General features: G+C 40.0%; 1 protein-coding gene across 2 annotated transcripts in view; it reads right to left on the minus strand.

The window, feature by feature from the left end:
• The window catches only part of FRY (FRY microtubule binding protein), a 432465-nt gene that overhangs the window by 399490 nt on the left and 8101 nt on the right, over positions 1-24874 (minus strand). The window contains exon 1 of one of the 2 annotated variants that reach the window (XM_037799979.1): positions 5772-5878. The exons of the other annotated variant lie outside the window; for it this stretch is intronic. The gene's annotated coding sequence lies outside the window, so the exon portion shown is untranslated. Of the gene's footprint in view, positions 1-5771; positions 5879-24874 lie in introns of those variants that run through there. 2 annotated transcript variants of the gene reach the window in all.

The following is a 24874-nucleotide window of genomic DNA, read 5'->3' on the forward strand; positions in this document are numbered from 1 at the left end:
ACCTAGCAGAGCTTGCCCTTTCCCACCAAGGCTTAAAACAAGTGAGTTTAAAAAGCTAGAATTTCCCACATTTAGAAGTCATGTTTCTAGAGCCCTTCAGTCAAGTTACAGTTTTCAGTCAGTGAAGTGGGAGATTCAACAAGGCGACTGCTACGGGACTGTATGATCCCTTCCAAAGGGGAGAGACCCCAATTCTGTGAGGCAAGGGACCATGTAGCGCAAATTTAGCCAACACAGATATGTTATCTGTTTCTGAAGGACATGCAATGCCAAATTCAAAGGGTGGAATTTACAGTTCCTTTCTTTTTCTTCACCCCCCCCCCCCACTCCATCATAGGGCTGCGTAATTATCAAAACAAGTGGAGTTTATCCTTGAAAACTCTTGGTTCAATTCAATTCAATTCACATTTACTGGGTGTCCATTGTGTGCTTGTGGGGTGATAAGGAGAGGTCTGTCTTCTAGGGATACAAAAGTACCTCCGACAGTCTCTAACCTTACATGGTTTATAATCAATTTGCAGAGATTAAGATAACTGAGCATATACAAGAGATTAGTAAAGGACAGTGAAGAGCTCAGCTTCTCAGCCAGTTGTGGCACTGTGCAATATTTCAGTGCCTCAGTTTCCTCATATATAGAAAGATAAAGTTATTTTACCTCCTAAAGATGTAGTGATAATTAACTAAGTTATTAAATGCAGACCCTTAGAACAGAGCGGCACCTTTCTTACCTTCTTTCAGTTATGAAGAGGACTCCGTTTTAATGCCTTGGCCTGGCATAAAAGGCCATTCTGCAGCCTCCTCTCCTCTTCCTCCCCAACACATCCCCAGCCTCCAGCCATATCACCTGCACTTGCATTTTCTTAAAGTAGCCCTGCTTTTATCTTTCCTGCTTTGGAGGCAGGCGGCCTGGGTTCAAATCTTGGTTCCACCACTGGAGTTAACTTAACTAGTATGAACCATAGAACATGCAACCACTTATTTGTCTGTCTTCCCAAGCTGACTGAGAGCCCCTGTAAAGCAGAGACTTGCTGTCATTCATTTTTGTGTGCCTGGTACATGAAGAAACTTCACTGTCAGTTGAGTGAATGAATAAATGAACAAAGGCCATTGCAAGTAGCAGTAACGTAGATGGTGGGGATGGTCTGGCTGAAGTGTGGAGGGCAGTTTCAGGACTAACTCCAGAGAGCTAAGATCATGGCGTATGATTGAGATGGTGGAGCCAGGCCTAGGAATCAGGATTTAACACCAAGGGCAGTGGAGAGTCCGAGGCTTTCCAACAGGCAAAAAGTAAGGAAACAAAGCAAAGGATGGCGCTGACTCTAGGAAGGCAAAGGAAGGAACACGTCTGGGAAGCACTGAAGATGAAGAATTTATAGAACTTGCCAATTTGGGGGCTCTAGGGGACAAATGGGGTCATTAACTATGAAGTAGATAATGGTGAGAGGAGAAAGTTTATGGAGAAAGACCAAGAGTCTTTTTCATGATAAATTGGTTGTGTTAGCAACTTGGTTTATTAAAAACTATTTTTCCATTTTTAAAATACATGTTTATTCTAGAAAATTTGGAAAAGGAATAAAAGCATAAAGGAAATTATAAGAAAAAGTATAAAGGAAATCTAGATAACTGTTTCTAACATATTGCCGATTTTCACTTCATCTTTTTTTGGTACATACACATATATTTAACACGACTGGTATACTCTTAAGCTAAAGAGTATACCAATACTATGCATCTACACAATTACACAATTATACACAATTTACATTGTGTGCATTTTCCCATTTTAATAAAAATTCTTCAACATCTGGTTTTTAATGTCAGCATCATTGATGAACCATAATTTATATTATAAATTCCCTGTTGTTCCTTTGGCTTATCTCTAATTTTGCACTAATGCCAATAATGCTGCAGTGAACATCTTTATATATAAATGTTTGTTGGCATTTCTAGTTATTTCCTTAGGACACTAACTAATTGCTGCGTCTATGTGCAGGAACACTTTTAAAGTTCTTTGACCTATTGCTAAATAATTTTCCAGAAAGTATTTATCAACTTATACCTTCCAGGCAGTACATTAACACCTCCCTGTAATGCAGCCAGTATTGAGGATTATGTTGTAAACAGAACCTGTCTTTATCAAATAGTTTGCATTTCTTTAGTCACCAGAGAAATTGACTTTTTTCACATTTATTAGCCACTTATATTTCTTCTTTTGAGTATTATCTATTCATGTCCCTTGTCCATTATTTTATTGGGATGGTAAGGTTTATTTTTTAAATGATTTGAAAGGATATTTGTATATTAATCCTCTAGCTGTAATGTTGTTGCAAATATTTCCCTAATTTGTTGTTCACATTTTAATTTTATCTATCATGTTTTTTGATACGTAGAAAATTTGAGTTTGTACGCAGTTAGATTTACCTAATTTTCTTTTGCAACTTTTTTTCATTGACTTTACTCTTCAACAGTCTTTCCCCAAACTAAGATTTGCTTTTCATCTATATTTTCTTCTAGTTTTGTTTCCTGCATTCAACTGTTTTAACCAATCTTGAATTTATTTTAGGTCACGATGTAACCTAAGGCTCTAAGAACAACGGGAGGCATATGATATGTAAGGAGCAACCTGCAAGGCATTTAGCTGCGTTCATTTTTAAAACATGAGGGTGAATAAATTGGGCCATCTATGATTTAGAACTGTAGAGACTCTTGTTTGCTTTCTCACATTCAAGATAGTGTCCGTCTCCTTTGACAGTAAGAGTTGATACCGCATGTGACAGAAAAGTGAGAGCCTTGCTTTTTTAAGAAGGCAAATCTCTAGAGAAGGGCAATGTTGAAACACGTGTGCATCATTATTCTCCAATAAACTGGTTATTCTGAACAAACGACATTCGGGTAGCCCCAGAGCCAGTGAAGGCGCCCGAGGCCGCTGAGCCTGGGGACGGGGCGGGGTTGGTGGCCAAGCATCTTGAGACTGGATACCCTACTGCATGTGGATTCGCTTCCACCTCACCTTACCCCGAGGGGAAGGGAGGAAGAATTTGACTCCAAGGGCATTTAAGCACACTTGGAAGACGTCTCTGACATAAAACCATCATCCTAAAGACAGCAACAAAGTAAAAGAAACTCACTCAGCCACTGAAGTAAATTTTCACATTCGGTCCACCATTTTGATGGAACTGAGAGATCATTATCCTGGAGCATCACTTTGCAAGACTCTTACAAATGTGCTGTTACCAGAAAGTTTCCAGCTTAATAATACACCAGTCCTTTAGAGGTGTACAGTGACCATGGCTGAGCCATTTACCCTCCCTGGGTTTTCAATTGTTTGTTCATTTACTTGCTCATTCATTCAGCAACTACTGGCTCAAAGCCCACCATAGACCAGGTGCTGGGGGTACAGATTCTGCCTGCCCTTGGAAGGCCTGCCATCCGACATGAATAGAGATGCTGAGCATGCAGCTATGGGTGGGACGCATGCTTTAAAAAGGGGTGAGCACTCAGCAGAACGATGATGCACTTTATCCGAGGGCCCTTCCTGCCTCGGCTCTAGAACACACGGAATCTTCTTTCCGGAAGGCACTAGCTCAGCTGGCAAGGGAATCACAGAACAGATTCTAATGCTGCACACATTCCATACATTTTGAAATATACTCAAACACATTTGCACTCATGAAAAAAGGGGAGCCTTTTAGTATCCTTAACCAAGCCCAATATAGCATATTAGATGAGCCAGGGAAGCTTTACACGGATTAAAATTTGCCACTAACTGGCAATCTGAGGGCTGGACCAGTATGAGTGTTTTAAAAGTTCTGAATTAGTTGCCACACCCAAAGAATCAAGAAATGTCCCATAAGTCTCTGCATTTTCTGGCGTCCCTGGAAAGATGGGGAAATCCGGCTGAGCCCTGCCCACTTGGGAATGTCGCCACTTGCCACAGGCCTGGCTGGCCTCTGGGCGCATTGCCTGACCTCCCTGGTTCCTGCAAGTCTTTGCCCTAGCCCTGCGCTCTCCAGGGCAGAAGCCGTGGGCCACGCGAGGCCAGTGAGCGCACAAGTGTGGCTCGTCTGAACTGCAACGTGCTGTATGCATGAAACACACACCGATTATAAAGCTGTTGTAGGAAAAAAAGCATGGGAAATATCCCATTATTAATTTCTTATATTGATTGTATGTTAAGATGAAAATATTTTTGATATATTGGGTTAAATAAAATGCATTATCGAAATTATTTTGCCTGTTTTTTTTTTGCTTGTTTTAAAATGTCACTGGAGAATATAAAATTACACATATGGCTCACATCGTATTTCTGTGGACAGTGCTGCTCTGGGACCTCTTCCAGCACAGAATATTGGGATCTTTCTCCCCATAAGGAATCGTCATGTGAACGGTGTCATATTAATTTCTTCCTATAATTCATAACCACGTATTCAATTTATTAAGCAAGGAAACAATCCCAAAGGGGAAACTGATCATTTGCAGAAAGTGATGTGCACATAAAAAATCTGCCATGACAGGCCTTACATCATTTTAAAACATACTTATTTCTCTCATGTGGATATATTAAAATAACATACCTAAACCCTGCTCTACTACTCAGAGATTTAACTTCTATTTCAGCACATGAGTAACCTAAGTTACTTGGTGAGTTATGAGGTAAGTTTTTCATGTTTGTCTGTCCATATCACTAAATGCACTTTAAAATGAAATCTAATCCATTCATGTAAACCGTTTTCACAATTCCTTTTGCTAAAAGCTTAAAGACTGCTGGCATGCATAGCATTTCACAGGGGCATTTTATGGGATAAGTTACTTTTCAAAACTCTTATAATTTACTCATATAAATGACTGTCTATTAAAATTAACTTCCAACAGTGTGGACAGGGTGCTAAGCCAAGAACAAGGTATTATTCCAATTGGTCAGTTGTTTTTGTGGCAAAGACAACTTTCAAAATTACTATTATTTTCTTAACAAATAAGGTGGATTAAAATTCAGTCAGTTTCTAACTTCAAATGTGTAGAATACATAGATGTGTAAGCTGACGCAGAAGCTTCCAGATGACACTCACTCGACAGGCGCATAAAGGAAAATGAAGGATTGCGGCAACTGCATGATCAATTTAGGTGTAACTGAAAAAGGAGAACACGAGTCTAAAGCAAAACCACATTTTGCAGTCACTTTCCAGTTTGCTAGTTTACACTGATGTAATTCATCCGTAACTCCCCACTTTCCTTCACCTTTGTAACTATTAGAGAAATCCTTGGGGTGCAGCCTCTAACACTTCACTGGTGCACTATAGAAGTTTCGTTTTATTCTCCTCCTTTCTCTTTTCTGATTCCCCTTCTTTCTCTTACTTTAACCACTCTAACATCTCTATTCCAATTTTTCTTGCTATTATAAGGGATATTTCTGTTATGATGTAGACAGCCTGATGCTACAGGTTCTAGGTCCACCGGCTATTTATTTCTGACTTTCGAGCAAGTAGATGAGGAAAGACTAGACCCCTGAATGCCCACCAATGCCTCGTTCCTCCACGTGTGAAGCTCTCATTGGAAGTGTTTCCATTTGGTCATGGGACATGAAAGGACACGCTTCATGAACTGGGAACTGGACAGATGAAGCTGTGGCAGAGAGCAGAGAAGGCCTATGTCTGTTAGAAGTGACAGAAAATAAAAGCCAATTGCTTGTTAGAAGCTGTATTAGTTAGGGTTCTCTAGGGAAACAGAATCAATGAGAGATATCTATGAATATAAGATTTATAAAAGTGACTCACACAACTGTGGGTATGCCCGAGACCAAATTCCGTGGGCAGTCAGCAAACTAGCAACTCCAATGAAGATGCTCGAGGAACTCAGGAAATGAACCGGCAACTTCGACGAACTCCTCAGGAAACGCTTCACTGGGCAGCCGAAGAAGAAGTGAAGGTCCTCTATCTGTCTTGCTTAAAAGTCTTCAACTGATTGATTGGAATAAATCCAGCCAACTAGCATTCTCTCATTGTGGAAGTCACGCCCTTTGGTGAGTCATCAGTCACAGCTGCAGCCAGTTGACTGATGACTTAATAAACCAGCCTGTTGGTTTATTCACCAGCCACAAACGTCCTCACAGCAATGCTTAGGCCAGTGCTTACTTGACCAGACAGCTGGGTACCATCACCTGGCCAAGTTGACACATGAACCTAACCATCACAGAAGCTTAGGGAAGTCTTTATCGTAAAACTCCATCATTCTTTCAATAAAAAGTGTGGAATAAAAAAATAGTACGATAGAGCATAAATTGCTAACAAATACTAAGCATCGTTTAAAATACTTCAACTTTTCCATCTCTTGAGCTATTTTTTTTTTTCCTAAAACATACAGGATAAAGTCTAGTTATGCCATTGTAGCTTGTCTCCGCTTAATTTTCTGCTTACTTCTACTCACTGACGTTTCACAGGGACATTTAGAATCCAGTGTATCTCAAAGGTTAAAAAAGGCTCTAAAGAAATCATGATTTACACAACAGTGGTAATAAAAAAGTCAAGACTGCCTTGCTGAGTACTAATTACACAATGGCAGGACCTGTGCTGGGCCTTCTGGGCATTTGACTGAGGAGAATGTTTATGCCTCACTAAATGGGAGAGAGACATTTTAGACACCTCTAAGAACCTGAAAGCCTACTGAAGTCTCAGCTGAGAAGGATGCATTACATTCCTTTATGAACTTGACTATCAAAAGAGTCAAACTATTTTCTGAAACACGAAGTTGACAGCACAACATGAGAAAACCTTTTCTAAAATGACACATATTCACAGCTGCTTCCTCCCACTGGACACTCAGCAAAGAGTCTACCTTAAAGTTGTATCTGGCATTCACTTGTGCTAGCATCAGCTCAAATTCCGGGGGCATTTTCAGGGTTTAGGGTCAGTAAGAGCCTCTGCAGACAACAGGACCAGGAAGTGGCAACTCTCTGGTCTGGACTTAAATTCTGTCCTACGGTGAATATTGACTTCTAGGGAGGAAGAAGTCCCATGAACACACAACATAAACGGAGTAAGTTAGCACTGATTAGACCAGTGATTCTGGTATAAATGACTGTGATATGAACATTTCACATGTGCGAGCAGAGTCTGCCAGTCAAGGAAAGTGCTAGCACATTGACGTCCTTGAGAGAGCTGTTCAAGTGCCCAGATGAGAAGAATTTGTAAAGAAGACAATAAGCATTATGGCTCACAAGAATAATGCCTAGCGTTGTGTGAAGCCCACGGTGTTGTTCAGTAAATAGCTACCGAAGAAAGGAATGAAAATTTCTAAGGATTTAGAGAGAGGCATGGTACTCAGACAAACTCAGGACCCGAGATCAAAACTTCAGTCCATTTCTTTAGCTGCATGGCCTTCGTTAGTCACATAGACCATAAGCCTCACATTTCTTATTGGTGAAATATATATAATATCATCTACCTCCCAGGCTACCTGTGATTATGAAGTTAGGTCACACATTTGTGGGGCTGAAGTCTTCAAAACACTCACCATCGTGCTCTGCTTTCGCAGGCCTGTCTTATCTACATAATTTATTTCTTCTTTTATTTAAAAATAAAAATTAGAAACATGCCACAGTCTCATGAAATAACTATCATGACATTTCACTGCATTAATAATTATAGTAATAACCCAAAGGCTAATTACATTATCTCAGTGACAACTTTTTTCTTCCAATATATTTACAGTCATAGTTTAAGACAATATTTAGTGATAACTCACTTGATCCAGACTAACGTATCTTTAATACCATTATATATATAATCTTTAATTTGAAAGTAAATCTCTAGACTTTCTTGCTGAACAGGTACAGATTCAGAAATAGCCATTTACAGGTTGACAATAGACCCTGATACAGATGAATATTGGAGTCCCTGAGCTGATGTTCCTACTAGGCAGAGGTTTTTCTCATCAAAATAAATTTTACTTCTATGATGACCTGAAAATTCCATATTCAGCTCAGAACACCTTAAATTTGAACCATGGGCTCCTACAGAAATTATATTTCAAAGTGAGACCTAATCTCAGGATGGCAGGATGGCTCTGGGGTTCTAAGATATCTGCCCTAAGGTTCTTAGGCCTGAGGTCGACAGTTAATTTCAGGTGCAAAAACCCCCGGAAAAACTTCTTGCTGCCTTTATCTATTTATTTTTAAAAATCTGTTAAAGACAAAGCAAAGATAGGCTTTAATAAATAAACTCAGGCAATATGTACCCAGAATTGGCTTTCATCTACATGTTCTGTGAGCCTGGGGGTATCTGGGTATTTCCAATTATTTACAACTTCCATCTTACCCAGGAATGTATTTGAAAAGCATGGAAACAATTTGAAAATGATTTCCAGCCATCTGAGATATATATATCCATATAAATGAATACTCATATCTGTCCACAGAATGTTTTCTCTCTCTGTTTATATGTGTATCATACATAGTCCTTTAAAGTACATATATTTAAATATTTTGCATAAACATGATTAGGTCTCTTCATAGACTGAAGGAATCATGTTTCAGGGTTAGCTATCAGGACATCAGGACCCCAGAGTCCCCCTCCCCTCCGGTCCACACTCAAGGGTAATGATAGGGCTCTTTATCGGACTTAGCTTCAAGTTTCCACTGCATCTCAATTCTACTTGTTATTCAATCTGCAGTCAATTAAACTACTCTAAAGCCAAAGGTATGGATATATTTGCAAATACATCCAGCCATCAATCATGGTCATGATTTGAGACATTATACTTTGAAGACTGTGTTTTAGCCATATCCAGACTTATTTATTATAGATAAGAGACTTTAAGGTAAATAATAATCACACTGAATTTGGATACCTCCTTACAGAATCTTAAATAAATCAAACTGTTAAAATGTGATCAATACAACATTTACCAAAAAAGCTTAAGACGAATAGCTAGTTTCACACAAATGCATCTCTGATGGACCAGTGTTAATTAACCACCGGACGTGGCCTTCTTAGAACATGGGGCGTATGTGACATTTGTTGACCTTTCACTCGAAGCCCAGAATTTTGTTTAATCCTTTGAGCAGTGGACCAAGAGCAATGCCTTAGATTAAGTAATGTCCAAGAACTATTTAAAAATAGAGTTGATTCCCAAAATAGGATTTTTTTCCATCTGACCAGCAACAAAAGGCCCCTGTAGATTTCCCTACACTCTCAAGAGAAAAATGAGTCTAGTTCAGAGTTAAAATTTCAACTGGACTCTCCCTCTGCCAACATCTTGAATTTCCCACTATGCCATTAAAGTAGAAAATTTTTTAAAAAAGGAAAAAAGACATATCCTCATTTGAATCTCAAGGATTAGGATATAATCAGCTGACTACCATTTAAGATGTCTTAAATTCTATTAATGAGAAGCAACCCAGGCTAAGAATCTCAGAACTGAAACAGAAATTTCAGACACAAATTCTTGCTCTGTTATGCAATGCACATGCATATACATGTCCATCTACGGTATTTAACTTGGACAGAAAACCAATGTTGCAAAATCGTTAACGTCCTGACACCTCAGAGAATGCAGAGTAATTAAATTAAAAGATATGAAAGTGCAGGAAATACTTTATGACCTTTCCTGTCATCAATTATGAATGTTACTTTCTCTAACCAATTTTCATAAAAGCCTCTTTTGACACAAATGGTCATTACTGTTAATGCTCATTTTTCCCCTCCCCTTTAACAGAAGCCTGTGATATACTCAGTGATAATCATTTTCCTCTCTGTTACATTATTGAATATAATAAAAAATTTTCTTTAACCAATGCCTTTTATTTTCTTAAAGTCAGCATTTAGCTTCTTGCAAACAATGCTAACTGTCTCTATTCTACTTTTATCCTCATCAAACTATGAGATTTTTCTAGCTGAGACTCTCCTCATCCTTGATTCTCTCTCCTGGAATTTTCTCAATGACACTGTCTTCTCAGGATTTCCCACTAGTATTCCCAACTGCACTTTCCAGTCAGGTCATTTATAAACTTAAACCCACTAGAAGGCTCAAATTTCAGATTCCAATGGAACTCCAATGGTCTAACGATCCCAACAGAGTATCAGAATTCATTCTGGTGGATTATCCAATAAGGGAACCAAAACACAAAGTAATAGCACCCACCATAAAATATCCTACCTGGAATGCAGCCGGAGCATCCGTTTCAAAAACTTCTTGGGGAACTCCAGGTTGTAGGATTGCAGTGAGCACCAAAAGATGTTCCAGACCCTTCAACTTCACTTGCAAGTTTAGTGTAGACATAGCCTTTGAAACTCTGCTTTTCCTTGCGTGTGTGTGTGTGTGTGTGCGCGCGTGCGTGCGTGTGTGTTTTAAATAGAGTCCACCGTGGGTCTACTGCCAACCCTTTTTGATTGCCTGAACTCAAATTCTACCATCCGCTCTGCGTTTACAGGTCCCAAATGTTACTGCCCACCCCAGATCTCTTCATCCTGTGCAATCCTGCCTCCCTGTTCTTGCTGCATCATCTCCTACCAGGCAGCTCATCAGCAATTCAAGTGTAACTTGACGAAGATTGCTGTCTGCAACTTACCAGGACTTTCCCCGCTTGCTACTCAGTCTTGTCATCTGACTCATGCCTTTCTTGCATCTTACCCTAACTCCACACTCATTGATTTGCCCTTCTGGCTGTGCAGCCTCTTTCAATCTTAACAAAAGTGTATTTTCATGGAAGGCTGGACAATATTCTTAAATACCTTGCCATTTGGGGGGAACCTCCAGAAAAGAGAGGGGACCCACTATCCTGGTTCCTCAGGATCCCATTTGCTCCTTAGGGATACAAAGTCAGTGCAATTCCATTAACATGGAATAAATGATAATACTAGCAGGCTAAAATAACTTTTCTATCCTTCGGCTTCTGATGTGTGTTATTGCTTAATTACATTGAACAAGAGAAAGAATGCTTGACTTTACAGCAGAAATAGGGCAATTTGTCTCTCACGTTTTATATTTGATAATTTATAAACATAACTGATGTCATCAAGTAATATTCTATACACATTCTACGATGCAACTTTAAGCAGACACTGTTTAAACCCCCTGGTGAGTATATTCCCAAAAGGGTAGCATCGGCAGAGCAGGGTAAACAAAAGGCTCCAGCATTTTCAACAGAAGTTCAGGGAGGAGCAAAACAGGCCGAATATGTATGAACTTTAGACATAATTGGTTTTAATGATTCAAAACATGCCTCTTCTTGTTGAAATTGGGAGAGAAGTATTGTGAAAACAACATGGCTTTCCAGGAAAGTTTTGAGGAAAGGACGGAATAGGTTTTTGGTGAACCTAGATCAAGACTGGGTTGGAAATCCAAAAAAGAAGAGAAATAAGTATATGACTAATTGATAGAAACCTGATCCTTACTTCCTGAGTGGCGAATTCACTTTGAACTTGTCATGAGAATTGGAGTCACTTTATATTCTTCTATTCCTTATATCCTCAAAGGATAAGGGCTTTAGGATCTTAGAATTCATTTAATCCAATCCCCTTGTTTTACAAGCATGGAAGCAGAAACACTTTGGCCAGCTCCCTCCAGAGGCCACAAAGCTAGGCTGGCGCAGAAATGAAAATAGAATTCAGGGACCCTGGCTACCCAGTTCCCAGTCCATGGCCAAACCGGCCCACGTTCCAGTGACCATTTCCTTATCTCGGTTACGACATTTCTGCCCCCTCTTTCTAGTCCAGGTTTGAATCAACTAACCTCCCATCTTGAATCTTTAGTTGTTGTTTTTGTTTTCTGTTTTTGTTTTTTCTTTTTTTGGCCATGTTTTGTTTGGGGATCTGGCGCCTTTCCTGGCTCATGAAACAGGTGACCAAGCATACACATACACCTGGGGTGGCTTGGAAAGAGGCAGTCTAGTACCTTTGAGTTTATTCTTAAATTTTCCTTACGTGGGGAAGTGTGTATGTAAAGGTTTTGTTGTTGTTGTTGTTGTCATTGTTTTTTTGTTTTGTTTTGTTTTGTTTTTGTTTATTGCCACCTTTCTAAACTCTTTAAAACCAGTCATTTTCTATCATCTGCACGTATCTCTGCCACCCCCATCTTGGCTCTTCCCTTGCTCAGGAGACAGTTTGAGAAGATACCCCTCATATTTACACACAGTATTCTGGATTGATTTGATCATGTTGGTTTCTTTATCCCAACCTGGAAACTTTTCTTCTATGCATAGTTAAAAATTCCCTTATTTTTCCTGCCAAGGCTCTTTTATTTTCCCGGCTGGGCAGTGGAGATCACTTAGAATAGGTAAACTTCTCCTTTTTTTCCCCCAGATGGGACTACTGAGTTTCCAGCTGTATCAATTTCCACTGCAATTAGTCACTTGAATACTTTATCATAATGCTTCCCCTTTTGCATCAAATTAATCTCATTTTTAGTTTTAAGAATTATCATTTATTCTCATTTATGAATCATATCTCATTTGACTCAGTTCTTTCCCAAAGCTTCTCTCCCTGTTCCTTTCCAATGTTAACATTCTGTGGTTATCTTCGGATCAAGTTTCTGCTTTGCTGATAATGTTGGCCATTTGGGTAGGGTTTTACCTTTTCAATTCTTCTTTTAGCACCTTCTGCACATCTTATATAAGATAAAAATAGTCACCATCTCAGTAAACAGGAATATAACTTCTAAGTCATCCCTGTAGGGACAGAAATGGTGTGACTACAGGTGTGCAGATGTGCATACAGGACTGAGGTAGATGTGGCTATGGGGGCAGCTTCCTTGTCTACCTCCCCACTGTCCCACCTTGGTGTATGACCCAGCTCCTGGGTGCCTGGGTGCTGTGTCCCACGTGCAGTAGGTCCCCAGTGACATGTGCTGCTGCCTGGCATGATAATGATCCATAAAGGGTCTCTAATGGTACCTCCCCACCCTAAGCATAATTGACCTTTCCCTCCTTGGAGTCACCACAGAACCAGGCTTGTGAGTCCATTTACGTGCTCCTAACACTAGCGGCCACATCTGTTTCCTGCTGAGCTAAGAGCTCCTTGAGTGTCTGATCCACTTTTGGATCCCTACTGTTGGGCCTTAAGGTGTGATTAACAAATATGACTCCTACTGCCCTGCAAGGGCTTCTTTCCTCTCAACCCGGGGCCCCAGTGCTCAATTTCCATGTGGTCATATTGACGTCGTTGGGGAAATCAGAAGAGTCCAGGGCTTCCATTTTCATGGGTAAAATGTACTTAAGAGGATTTGTGCCATATACCAGTATGATTAGTGACTATGTGTTACAGTTCACAAGTTCAGTTGTCGGCTTGTGGGGTGGGGAAGTGGTATGGGGTCTGTAAACTAAAGCAGTAATTCCTCTTTTCTATCTCTAACAGGTAGGCCAATCCCATGCCAGCATATGGATCAGCCCTGAGAAAACCACACCTGCCACCAGGGCTGCTGTGTGGTCAGCTGCAGCTCCATCACAACTGCAGCCCCTCGAAGCTCTAGGAGGGTGACTCAGAGAAAAGGCAGACTAGGGAAATGGCAACAAGAAACTTCTATAAGCTGCTATGGAGGCAAAAGGCCAGGAATTAGGCTGCTTGGCTGAGGGAAAAAAATCCCAAATAAATGTCCACATTTAGACTAAGTTTCAATTGGTTAAATAACACTTTTATTTTAACCCCCACTGAAATCCAAACACCCATCCCACCACCACCAAATTGGCTCTTAACTTTATGTCACTGTTATCTAAACCTGCTTAGAAATTTGATTTTCCCACCGTACCCTTGAGATACTGGAAGTCACCTTTTTCTCCCTAGCCCAGCGCCTGATTGTCTAGGCACTCAATGCATGCTTATTGAATGAACGATAGTTGACCAAGTGCCATAACCACAGCAGACACTGAGAGACCACTGCCTGTGTGCCAGACTACAAATATCAGCTCATTTAATGCTCATTAAGATAGATACTGCTATTGTTCCCACTTTACAGATGAGAAAACTGAGGCACAGAGAGGCTAAATAACCAGCCCCAGGCCACATAACCCAAGCAGTCTGGCTCGGGAGTATCTATTTCTAATCACCACACTATGTGCTTCTCTGTTTTATATATTTAAACTACAAGTAAATATTTAAAACAAAATGCACTCCCCCCAGAAAAAAGGAAATAAATGTGTCATTGTACAAAGTGAAGCAAACTACCGAAGTAAAAGTAACAGGAGTTTTTAGAATTTCTATGACAATGAATGGAAGAAACTATTAGTAGAGGTTTGAAACAGCTCAATTGTGTTCTCAACTGCTTGAAAGAATTTGTAGACTTGCCCTGTTTGTGCCTTTCTATTAGATTATATTTTTCTTTTTGATGTCAGTAGTCTAAATTTTGAAATGCTATTTAGAATGCTTAAATATTTAAATTACTTGAATTATCATAATGGCTTTTGCGTATATCTTAATGGTGTCTACAAGAATATAATTTTAAATATAGCTTTGAAATCTTTCAGGATACTTGAATTAATAGTGAAAGATATCAAACACTTTGCACCTGATGTCATAGTTTTTGGAAGAAGGATTATAGAAACACATTCATTTATTTTGACTGAATATAGCAACTTTAAATCAAATTCATTATTTACCCAAATGAGTAATTCCCTCCTGAACACAAGAATAAACTATCCCCTGTGTCACTATCAATATTTAAAATGTAATTGGAAAAATACTATCATTCCATATTTCAAAAAAATATTAAATAACCTAACGGCTTTCAGACTTTTTTGACTAAGACCCCCAGTAAGAAATACATATATAACAATCCAGCATCTGCATAGGTATTCACATATTTCCGTGTAATTGAAAAAATTATGCAAAATATTTACCTTAAAACTCACAACGTACTCTGATATTTCTCGTCTATTTTATTTAATATTTTGAGAAGAGCTGGCCATGACCACTAAAGTGATTTTCTGATCTATTTGTGAGTCATTAATGATTTATGATCTGCAGTTTGTCAACCCTGAAGAAGTGAACTCTGGAGTCCACAGCTTTCCCTCTCTCTGATCCTGGTAAACTTTGGGTAACTCAGAGACGCTCACTGGTTATAAAGTGGGAAGGTTCATAGAAAACGGTGGCCTCAGGCAGCCAAGAGAGGCACCAAGTCAGTGTGGGGTACATTTACCCCATTTGCTAGTGACAATGGCCTCCTCATTAATTACTTTGCAAATTACTCATTAAAACTTGGCTTCCAAAGTTAGTCCTTGGTCCAGTTATTGCTGCCAGATTTCCTGTTTACATGGAACTCTGGTTATTGTCCCCACTGAAAAGTACTTTAAGCAAGGAATGAGGTGATTCAAAACAAGAAACCAGACCCCTTGCATCATTTCACTGTACACTCTAGCAAATCATCTGCGAACACTAAAAGGTTGTAGGTGAAGCCTGGGAGCCTGTGGAAACTAACATGGCCCAAATCATTTTATAGCAGATAGCCAAAAAGGTGAATGTAGTGTGATGAATCCACACTGCTTTCTCCCAGCAGTCAAAGACAGTGCAGCCCACTGGGAACTTGAAATCTCCATGAGAGAGGTTTCAAGATGAACACCTTATATATTCCAAAGTAAGAGGCAGGGTGAAGCATGCTTGCAAGGGCACATTTTCTCCTCGCATAATTGTATTTTTGCCCCAAATAATATGAATATACATACCAAAGTCAATTAAATTGTCTACCACAGGTACATTTATTTTCTTAATTTTGAGTTAGGAAAAGCTGCAATCAGCAAAATTTTTTTCCTTGGAAGAATAACATGCAAATGAGGTGGTTTAATTCTCTCCTTTCTCTCTCTCTCTCCCCCTCTCCGCCTCTCTTTCTCCTCCTCCTCTTAGAAAGCAGTTGTCTGCAATGCTGTAATATCGAGTCCAAGCACCAGACCACAACATACTTGTGGGAAAGTACCTAATAAATACTATCAGAAGAGATTATTAGGCTATGGACCTTTTAAAATGTTATTTCTAGTAAACAATACATTGCTTTATGCCAGCTAATTTTTAATTTCTCTTGATTTGATGTTGGTTTGAAGACAAAACTAAGAAGCCTTGTAATCCTCATGTCAGTGTTTTGAGACACATTGTCATGGACAGGAATAACTTTCAGATGAAATGTTTACTTGTCATGTGAGTTCAAAGTAAAACATACTTCTAAAAGTTCCTATATAAACACTATAGGAAAGCTGTGCCTTATGTCTCAAAACACAATTAGCTAATATAAAATCTGGAAAATATCCTAAATGGTAAATTTGGTGAGTCATTTAGTTTTATTTTTCTGACCTTCATACTTAAATAAATTTTCTTCTTTGAGCAAGAGACAATAAATTGAACAAATATAGCATATGGGGGAGGGGTGTGGAGAAAATGAGTCCAACAATTTTCCTCATGTCTGCATTTGAGTATTGTATTTCTAATTATGGAGTCGGGGAAAGAGCTGTTTTAGGCTGGAATGCAAAATTAGTGAGGAGAGATCATTTCCTGGGTAAAGTAGACAGATCATTTCCTAACATAAAGTATCATTAATCTTTCTCTTTTCCTATCAAAGCAAAAAATGTGGATGCCTTTTAGTCTGATGACACAAGTTTCCAGGTAATGAAATTAGAAATGCAGAAACACAATACAAGGCTTGATGTTGATAAGCCAGCGTGGTCTAGCTGATTACAGTGGCTTCTTTGTGAAATTTTCAGAATCATTAGGATGCTACTTACTTACACACACACACACACACACACACACTCCCCAAACCCATTCTCCGAGGTTCATTTTCCCCTCACTGCAGAGTTCACTAAAGCATTATAACAAAAGTCACATGTGATGAGGTCATCTTCCCCCATCAGTGGAGCAGATAAAGTGGGGGCCCCTAAGTGCCTTTCTCTAACAGTAATGATGCTGGAGGATCCCCATAAATCTCATTCTTGCTCTAACCTATTGATTTTTCACTTCCTCTAGATGGCTAGCCTGCATTACCAAGGCTCCCATCTGAACCTGCTAAGAGGAATTGTGATAAGGCTCTAATTAGCAAACCCAGAGCTTCACGATTTTACATCGAGTCCCCCCCCTCTCCCCACCCCCCAAAAGGAAGAGAGGCCTGCAGTGGTCCTGCAGCTTCTCATACATGTTAGAGAGATGTTTAAATGAACTTCTGTTGGTCTCGGAGCAAGAAGAAGGAGGTTTTCACCAGGCCTACTTGCAATGGATCAAACTGCTTTATCACTGGAATCTATGTTGTGGCTTTCAAATTTTTTTGCATGACATTTGTTTTAAGAACATTTAGACCCAAAAACACTTGAAAGCATTCACGATAGTTTAGGGACAACTTAAATGTATTAAAGCGAGGGCCTCCTCCATCCATCACCATCCCAGGCCAAGAGACTCAATTGCCCCAGATAATATGTAGCTAAGTTAGTTAGGAGCTTCTGACTTTATTTCTAGAACAAGAGCCTGCTCTGTGTTGGGATCAGCCCGGGATCCTTTACATACTCTTGTGTACTCTCATTTACTCCTCACAGCAAACCCATGAAGCAGGCACTATAGCCTCCACTTTATGAAGGAGGGAACTAGGCACCGACTCTGTGCCAGGCCCTGGTCAAGGTGCAGGGGAAGAGAGTAGCTTGCACAAATAGAAGCAAGGGGCTGGAGCCAACTCATGGTCCACCACGCAGGAGGCTGCTAAGTTCACCAGCTCTCGGAAACCCAACAGCCAGACTCAAGACAGAGGCTTACAATCAGGAACAAATCTGGATTGTCTACAGTGTTGCATGGACTACTACTGAACTGCCTGCAAAGTCTGCCCCCAAATCAAATTTTTGAGCTGGTGACCACTATCTGGGGGGTTCTGCCTCTCCGTTCCCATTCCCAAGGTGGGTCCAGCAGTACATAGGATTTTACACAGTAAACCCCAGGGCTGGTTAATAATGAAATGAGGGAGGCAGTTAGAAGTATCATTTCGGTAAATGGAACATAGAAACTACTGGATGATATGTTTTCCTGTTGGAATCAAATGGATAGTTTAATGGGAAAACAAAACATTTGTTCTATTAAAAAAACCCAAAATGTAAAGGGATGATTTATATTTATCCTACAAACTTGAGTAGTAGAAAAAAGCAACTAGATATTTCTGGTCCAGAATGGTAAGGAAGCCCAAATTATCTGGTTACAAGCTGCAGAGTAACCAGTTTTGTTGCACAACTGCCTTATCTCTAGGCGACTTACATTAGTGGGGAAAAAGATGAACAACTCTAGTCTGGAAGTGAAAAGAAAAACAAAAATTAAATGCTACTCTAGGAAAAGAGTGGTTGCTGCTGTAGTAACCAGACTTTTCTGTATAACTAAAATATGCTTTCATCTAATTAAAGAGCATCTAATTATGCTATGGACAACCACCGCCACCAGAAGCTATACAAGTTTTGAGAAAACAAACTGTAGATGTATAAATTCTTACAGGCTAAAATATATCTGCTGTAATGCTGAAAATAGCACTGGAAGTAAATAAACATTACAGAGGTGCAATAAAATAGGGAGGTATTATCTCTATTCCACAAAAGAGTTAATTAATTGAAAATACATAAAAATTACCTTTTTTGGGATTATTAAGCATGTGCCAAGAAAGACTATTTCTGTAGGGAAATATATATCACCCTCAAGACATTTGGTGTGTGGCAAGTACTTTGTATGTGGGAGACACACAACTCTAAATGCATTGGAATCTCTTCCTATTTATCGAAAATTTATATTTTCAGGCATAGTGATGTGAACTCTTCAAACCTCATTTTATTCCCTCCAGGCCCTTATTATTTGCATGATTTGGTCATTCATGTTATTTGCAATATACAATACATGACATAAATTCAAACAAGAACTTTGAACAGTGTAAACTTAGTAGACTGACTTCAGGTAGAGCTGGTTAAGGGGCTTTGCACTTAAAATTTCTGAAGAGTTCAAAACTTAAAAACTGTACGGTTTACGTTAGAATTTTACCGATTTCATTATAATGAACCAGAAGCTATTCTTTAACTTCAACTCATTTCAAACTGGGTTCATGAGAAGAATTTAAACCAATAAGCTTCACTGCCCTGAATTGAGTGTTGTCAATCCTGACATACTCTTTTTAAATGGTAGCATGTTGAAAGTGCTGTTTATAGCATGAGAGGTGTGGCACCTCCCAGGTAACTGTAGAAAATAGTTGTATATTAACTCTGACAGGTATGAAAAGTAACCATAATGACCTGTGGAGGAAAAAGGTCTGTAGACATCAGGGAGAATAGGTACGAAAGCACAGACATATGGGATGACTTAGCTTAATGGGGAAATAGTCCTACATATGTAGGGTTTTACAGCCTCAGAAGGCACATGGCCATGCTCACAACGGTGGCCCAGCTCATCCAAAAGAGGTCAAGTGAGCGTCAGTAATCCCTCTTTCAAAACATAGAGGAAAGTGTCTTCAAGATCCCCAACAAAGTAGAAGCTTAAACTATCTGAAAAACTAACATATTTGGAACACATTCCCCTGTGATGGTGGTTAAATGAGGCTTCATGGGATATGGTATGTGGCAGATTTGGTAGTCTGTCCTAAAAAAAGAAAGTATAAGCCCTCCAAACAGTACACTAAGCTACTGTCGATGTCAAACAAAGTACCTTATTTGTAAACAGAGGGCTCTATTTGGCCCATGATGTAATGGCTTAGGATCGACCACAGAGCAATTAGATAAACATTAGTCATTCATCACTTTCTTCTGCTTTGATTAGTTAATGCTCAATGAAGATCTTCTCCTTTCAGCAAAGCATACGCTCTTATTTACCGAGTGTTCACGTAACATAGAGAGCTCCTTACAGAGTTTCACTGGCCATATTTTCAAATAAATAAATCCATTCACAAAAATCAAGTAAGTTCACTCCAGATCACAGATAAAAACTCATGAACAGACCCGATAATTCAAAAGTTTAGCAAAAGGGAATTGAGCCAACCAAGCAGTTCAAAATAAACGTTTACTTAGAATCTCCCTTTTAAAATAAGATAGAGCTTTCTCTACAATACTGATATTAATAATTTCCAAAACTGAAAATTTCTCATTTTTAATTCTGAACCCTGCATATATATCTGATTAATTCATCACAGACAATGTGAGATGCAATAAAGGACAATCTTCAAACCCTCAAAACCTAATGGCATATGAAACAGGACTTGATTTCATTTTGATGTATATTCTTTCAGAGCAGTCATTTTTAAAAAGAACAGTCTGTTAATTTATCTGTGTCATTCAAGTACCCAGTCAACCTCAGACCAAACTCAGTATTCTTGAGGAACTTATATCCTGAATGGAAAACAAAATAAATATAATCAATTCTCACTGCACTTATAAGCCAAAAAGTCATTATTTTAAAAGTTACTATGTTTGTTGGTTATATTTTAGAATTTAGAATTCTGAAGGTGTATTTGGACCTACAGTTGTACAGGGCTACAGCCAAAGTTGCGAGAATGGATGCCCAATTGAGCAAAACAATAGAGGCCCATTCTCAGGGCTGGATGGTGGCCCAGTGCACCCAGTCTGCCAGAGAGCTCAGAGCTCCCCATGACCACCGACCATGCTGGGAGTGGAAGGCACCACCTTCCACACTTCTCAGCTTCAGCAGAGCAGCTTTCCTCCAAGTCTGTAATTTCCTGGACTCACCAGGTGCTGTGGGTCTAAAAGCTCTTTTGCTTTCTCCCTGGTTGCTGAACTTGGGAGTTTGGGAGGCCACCTCAAGTTTCTTTCCTTCCAGGAACAACTTGACTAAAATTTGCTCATAGTCAGCAAAGAGGATATTATTTAAAACTAGGGAGAAAAACTAAAATTGTGGTTCTTAAACAGTTTTTAGCCATGGATTCCTTTAAGGACCTGATCAAAGCTATAGGCAACCTTCCCTGGGGGGAAAAAGCAAATGCATTTAAGGGTCATACAGATTTCAAGGGAGAAATCATTGCCACCCTGAATCCCAACTCCAGGTGGAATCAATAGTTCTGTGGCCATTTTCCCGGGGCCCATTATTGTATTACTTGTATTCTCGTCGAGGGCCCTGCAGGCTGGGGCCCCTTGCTGCATCGGTGGCCTGGGCACTTTCCAGGGTTGTCAGTGAGAGAATGAGGGCACCCATGCTGGGCTCCTCCCCTCCCTGCTCCTAACCAATTGTCCCCAGGACTCAGTCCCAGCTGGAAGCATAAAAGGTTGGGTCAACTCTGACTGTCTTCTACTAAATGGGAGTAATTCACATACAATTTCGTTTCAACACTTTCGGTACTCCTTTCCAATGCTAAGGACATGATCCAACAAGAGATTTTCTTTTTTTTTTTTTTTTTTGGATTAAATTTTAAAGCTTCAGTGAAAGTACAATTAAAAGGACGTATTACAATGTGTTTGGGTTTAATTGACATTCCTGACAAATACCTCAACTGTTTAACAAACATTGAAGAGAAAGGGCAAATAAGGAAAAGAGACTCATCCGATTTGCACTAGCCTGTAAGTGCTGACAAATGGCAGGGTCTGGGAAGGCTTTTAATGTTATTGAAATAGGCTGGAGTGGTCCCACAGGACCTGAATCACTGCTCCTCTAAGGAATAAGCCACTGATAAAAGCAAGGATGTAGAGAACATGGTTGGAAATAAGCGCTTTACAATGCCTAAATCAAAATGGCCCTCCTTAGCTTGTGGGACGTAACCCCAGAGGGCAGTAACCCTCTCTTACAATTACAATCAGCTCGCTGCATGGTGTCCTGGAAGCCAACTGCCCTATGACTTTCCTTAAGAAAAAGAAATCTGTTGAATAGGTAGCACTGTTTCAGGAAACTGTATTCGCTGTAATGGCCACAATAAAATACCGGGATCTTAAGGTTTGTTGTTTCAGATACATCCTATGTCCTTGCTGAGAGGACAAAAAAGTCAGGGGAATTGAAACAGGCATTGTAGGAAAGTCAAGAAAGGGGAGAAAAGAAATGGAAATGCTGAGAAAAGAGAGGATTTCACAAATGAGACAAAGTTGGGGGAGGAAGGAAAGGGTGGAGAGCGCTGAAGAGGTGAGCAGCTGCCTCACGTCGGCAGGGAGCAGAGGATGTTGGTACACTCGTGGGCAAACGCGGCGGCTGGGGGTTTCAGGTCCCACAGGAGCCATGTGTGGAAGTGAAAAGTAGAAAAATACTGGAGGTTAGAGAATGATGACTCTGACTTATTTTAAGAATGTGCATTTGTGTGTATTACATATGTGTATACATATACACACAAATACACATACACAATATTTTTTTTTCTGCACAAGGATGGTACAAAATGGAGGAAGACTGAGGAAATGGGAGGTCAGGGTATTATGTTAAAAAAAAAAAGAACATTAATTAGTTGGAACATTTGCAGAGCTTTGATGGGCTTTTGGAGAACCTAGGTAACAAAAAGTCATATATTCTCTTGGGTAAAGTATTTGGATAAAGAAACAAGAAGGAAGGGTAAGCGTCTGATGCTACTGGAACAGAATGTCTTGCTCTTCGTGTTTTAGTCACTTGAGGGTACAGAGGCTGATATATGCAAACTGCTGGATTATAAAGACACCCTGGTTCTCCTTTTCTCTGTGGCAACCAAATTTTGGCTACCTAATTGCTCATTAGGCTCTGAATCCATGGCTAATTAGGGGAAATAAAGGAGGAGAAACTCAAATTGGTCCATCTGTGGACAGCTCCAGTTGAAGGATTGATGGGAAGGGGGTATAAACTATCATGAAGTTTGGTTATTATCTGTGGGGTTCATTATCATTGGCAACTTGTCTCCCAGGAGAAGCAGTAGAGACACAGCTGTAGAAGTGGAAATTATAAGATGGGGAGGGTGTCAGCAATGTGAATTGCAGCTTTCTATCAGCAGATGGGCTTGGTTTTAAGAGGCCAGTTGGCAGTGCTGTGTCTCCTGACACTCATATATCACAAGATGCAAGGTGGAGTAGCTCGTTTGTGCTTCCATGCCAGAACCACAGGGATGGCTGGAGCCCCTGTAGATCATGAGAATAATGGGAGGCTCATGGTGACAAGAATGCTGGACATCCCAGAACGAGCACCACCTGCAGAGGCGGGAGCCCAGAGAGGCTCACCTTGCAAGTAAAACCGAGCCTGGGCTCTGTGAAAACGCCACAGGACAGGGAGTGCTAATCTTCTGCAGGGATGGACAAAGTCCATGGCTTCAGGGGTAGAACGGAGGCTTTTTTAGTGTCTCAAAACATAAGCACCAAGTTCTTATGACTTCCAGTTTGTCTGCAAGTATATCTAATGATTTACTTTCATGGCAAGGCATTTAGGATAAGTTGCACTATGTGAAAAAGGTTTATTCAGTTCCATTTTAAAAATTAGATCTATATTTGGAAAAATCTGGGAGGACATACAGTATACAAAATGGCAATGATTATATTTAAGAGGAAGGATTGGTTTTTATTTTCTTCTATTTGCTAACCTAAATCTTTTAATTTTTTGACATTGAACACATTGCTTGCATAATAAAAATATTTTTAAATGTATAAATTTCAGGTGTCACATTCTAAGATGTTGGACCTGTGAGAAAAAAGGAGTAATTTTATAGGGGAGTCCTAAAACTACTAAGTGTATGTACAGAATCCCCTTAAGGAAAGGTCAGGGGGAACACAATGTAGTTTTCAATGGCTACAACAGGTTTGTAAGAGTGTTTAAACTCTACTAACTGCTTAAGATCTTATGGAACCTGTAACTAAATGCACTCTTTCTATTTAGTCAATGCTTCAAGAATAAGCTAGAGGTGACCTTTTGTTTTTTCCTTACTTGAGAAGATAATATACCCAGGATGCAAAGGATAGCAGAAGGGGATGAAAGTTCCCTCATTTCTAGCATGAGTGTTGGATGGAAACTTTCCTCCTCTTCTACTTTTGGTGGATTGAATTCCACTTTACTGCCGAGTGGGTGCAGACTCCTGCAAAGAATAATGTGACTCTGTCCTCCTCCCTTTCAAGGTGCTTCCTTTTCCACTCCTTTCATCTTCTTTGCACTCACCTAGTCACTCCGTGTAAAGCAAAAAAGATTGGTCCAGGTGTAGGAGAGAGGGTTCTAGACTGGACTTGAGGAAGCTCCTCAGGATGAGGCTGAGCAGCTAAGATTGGGTGGTTGCTATAGCATGGACGCAACCGGGCTAAATCTGCGAGATAAGAATACTATGGCTCAGTGGTATTTTGGAGTTGAATATATATTATTACAATAAAAAGTTAAAAAAAAGACAAGCTACAACTGTCACTAGACCATTATATCACCAGTTCCAAAAGCAACAATGAGGGGCAGCTACTCTTTGCCTACCCATTAGTACCCTAGATACTTCTTAGAAATCGCTAGATAATTTATACGTATCTTACAAACTCAGAACAAACCTGTCGAGTAGAAACAAATAGCCCTGCTTTGCAGAAAGCCACTGTAGGATGAGGGATGTTAAACACTCCTCCATGCTATTGTGGTGTTGTGCTTAAAAGCTTGTATCCGCAGTTAGACCCTTTGGATTCTTCTCCCAGCTTCTTTCCTAGCTAGCAGGGTGACTTTGGGGCAAAACACCTAACATCTTCATTCTTCAGTTTCCTGATCCATAAGCTAGAGATGGTAACAGGGTCTGCTTTGCAGGGGGCTGTTGTGGGGATTAATGAGATAAGGAGATCATGCACAGCCCTTAGCCTGGGGTTCGCCACACGGTTAGCCTTCAACAGGGAGTGACGGCTCCTTCTCGTTCAGTGGAGGAGGGGGTTGGCAAGTCCAGACCAGCCTTTCCATTCCAAACACATGTCCCACCACAATGCTACTTGAGCCACTGCTCAAGGGGGTCTCCCAGTGCTTAGTCTCATCCTTTTGACGGTCAGGAAAGTCATTCTCCACTTCTATGC

This window comes from Choloepus didactylus, chromosome 12 (genome assembly GCF_015220235.1).
Source record: "Choloepus didactylus isolate mChoDid1 chromosome 12, mChoDid1.pri, whole genome shotgun sequence".
Lineage (NCBI taxonomy): Eukaryota > Metazoa > Chordata > Mammalia > Pilosa > Megalonychidae > Choloepus > Choloepus didactylus.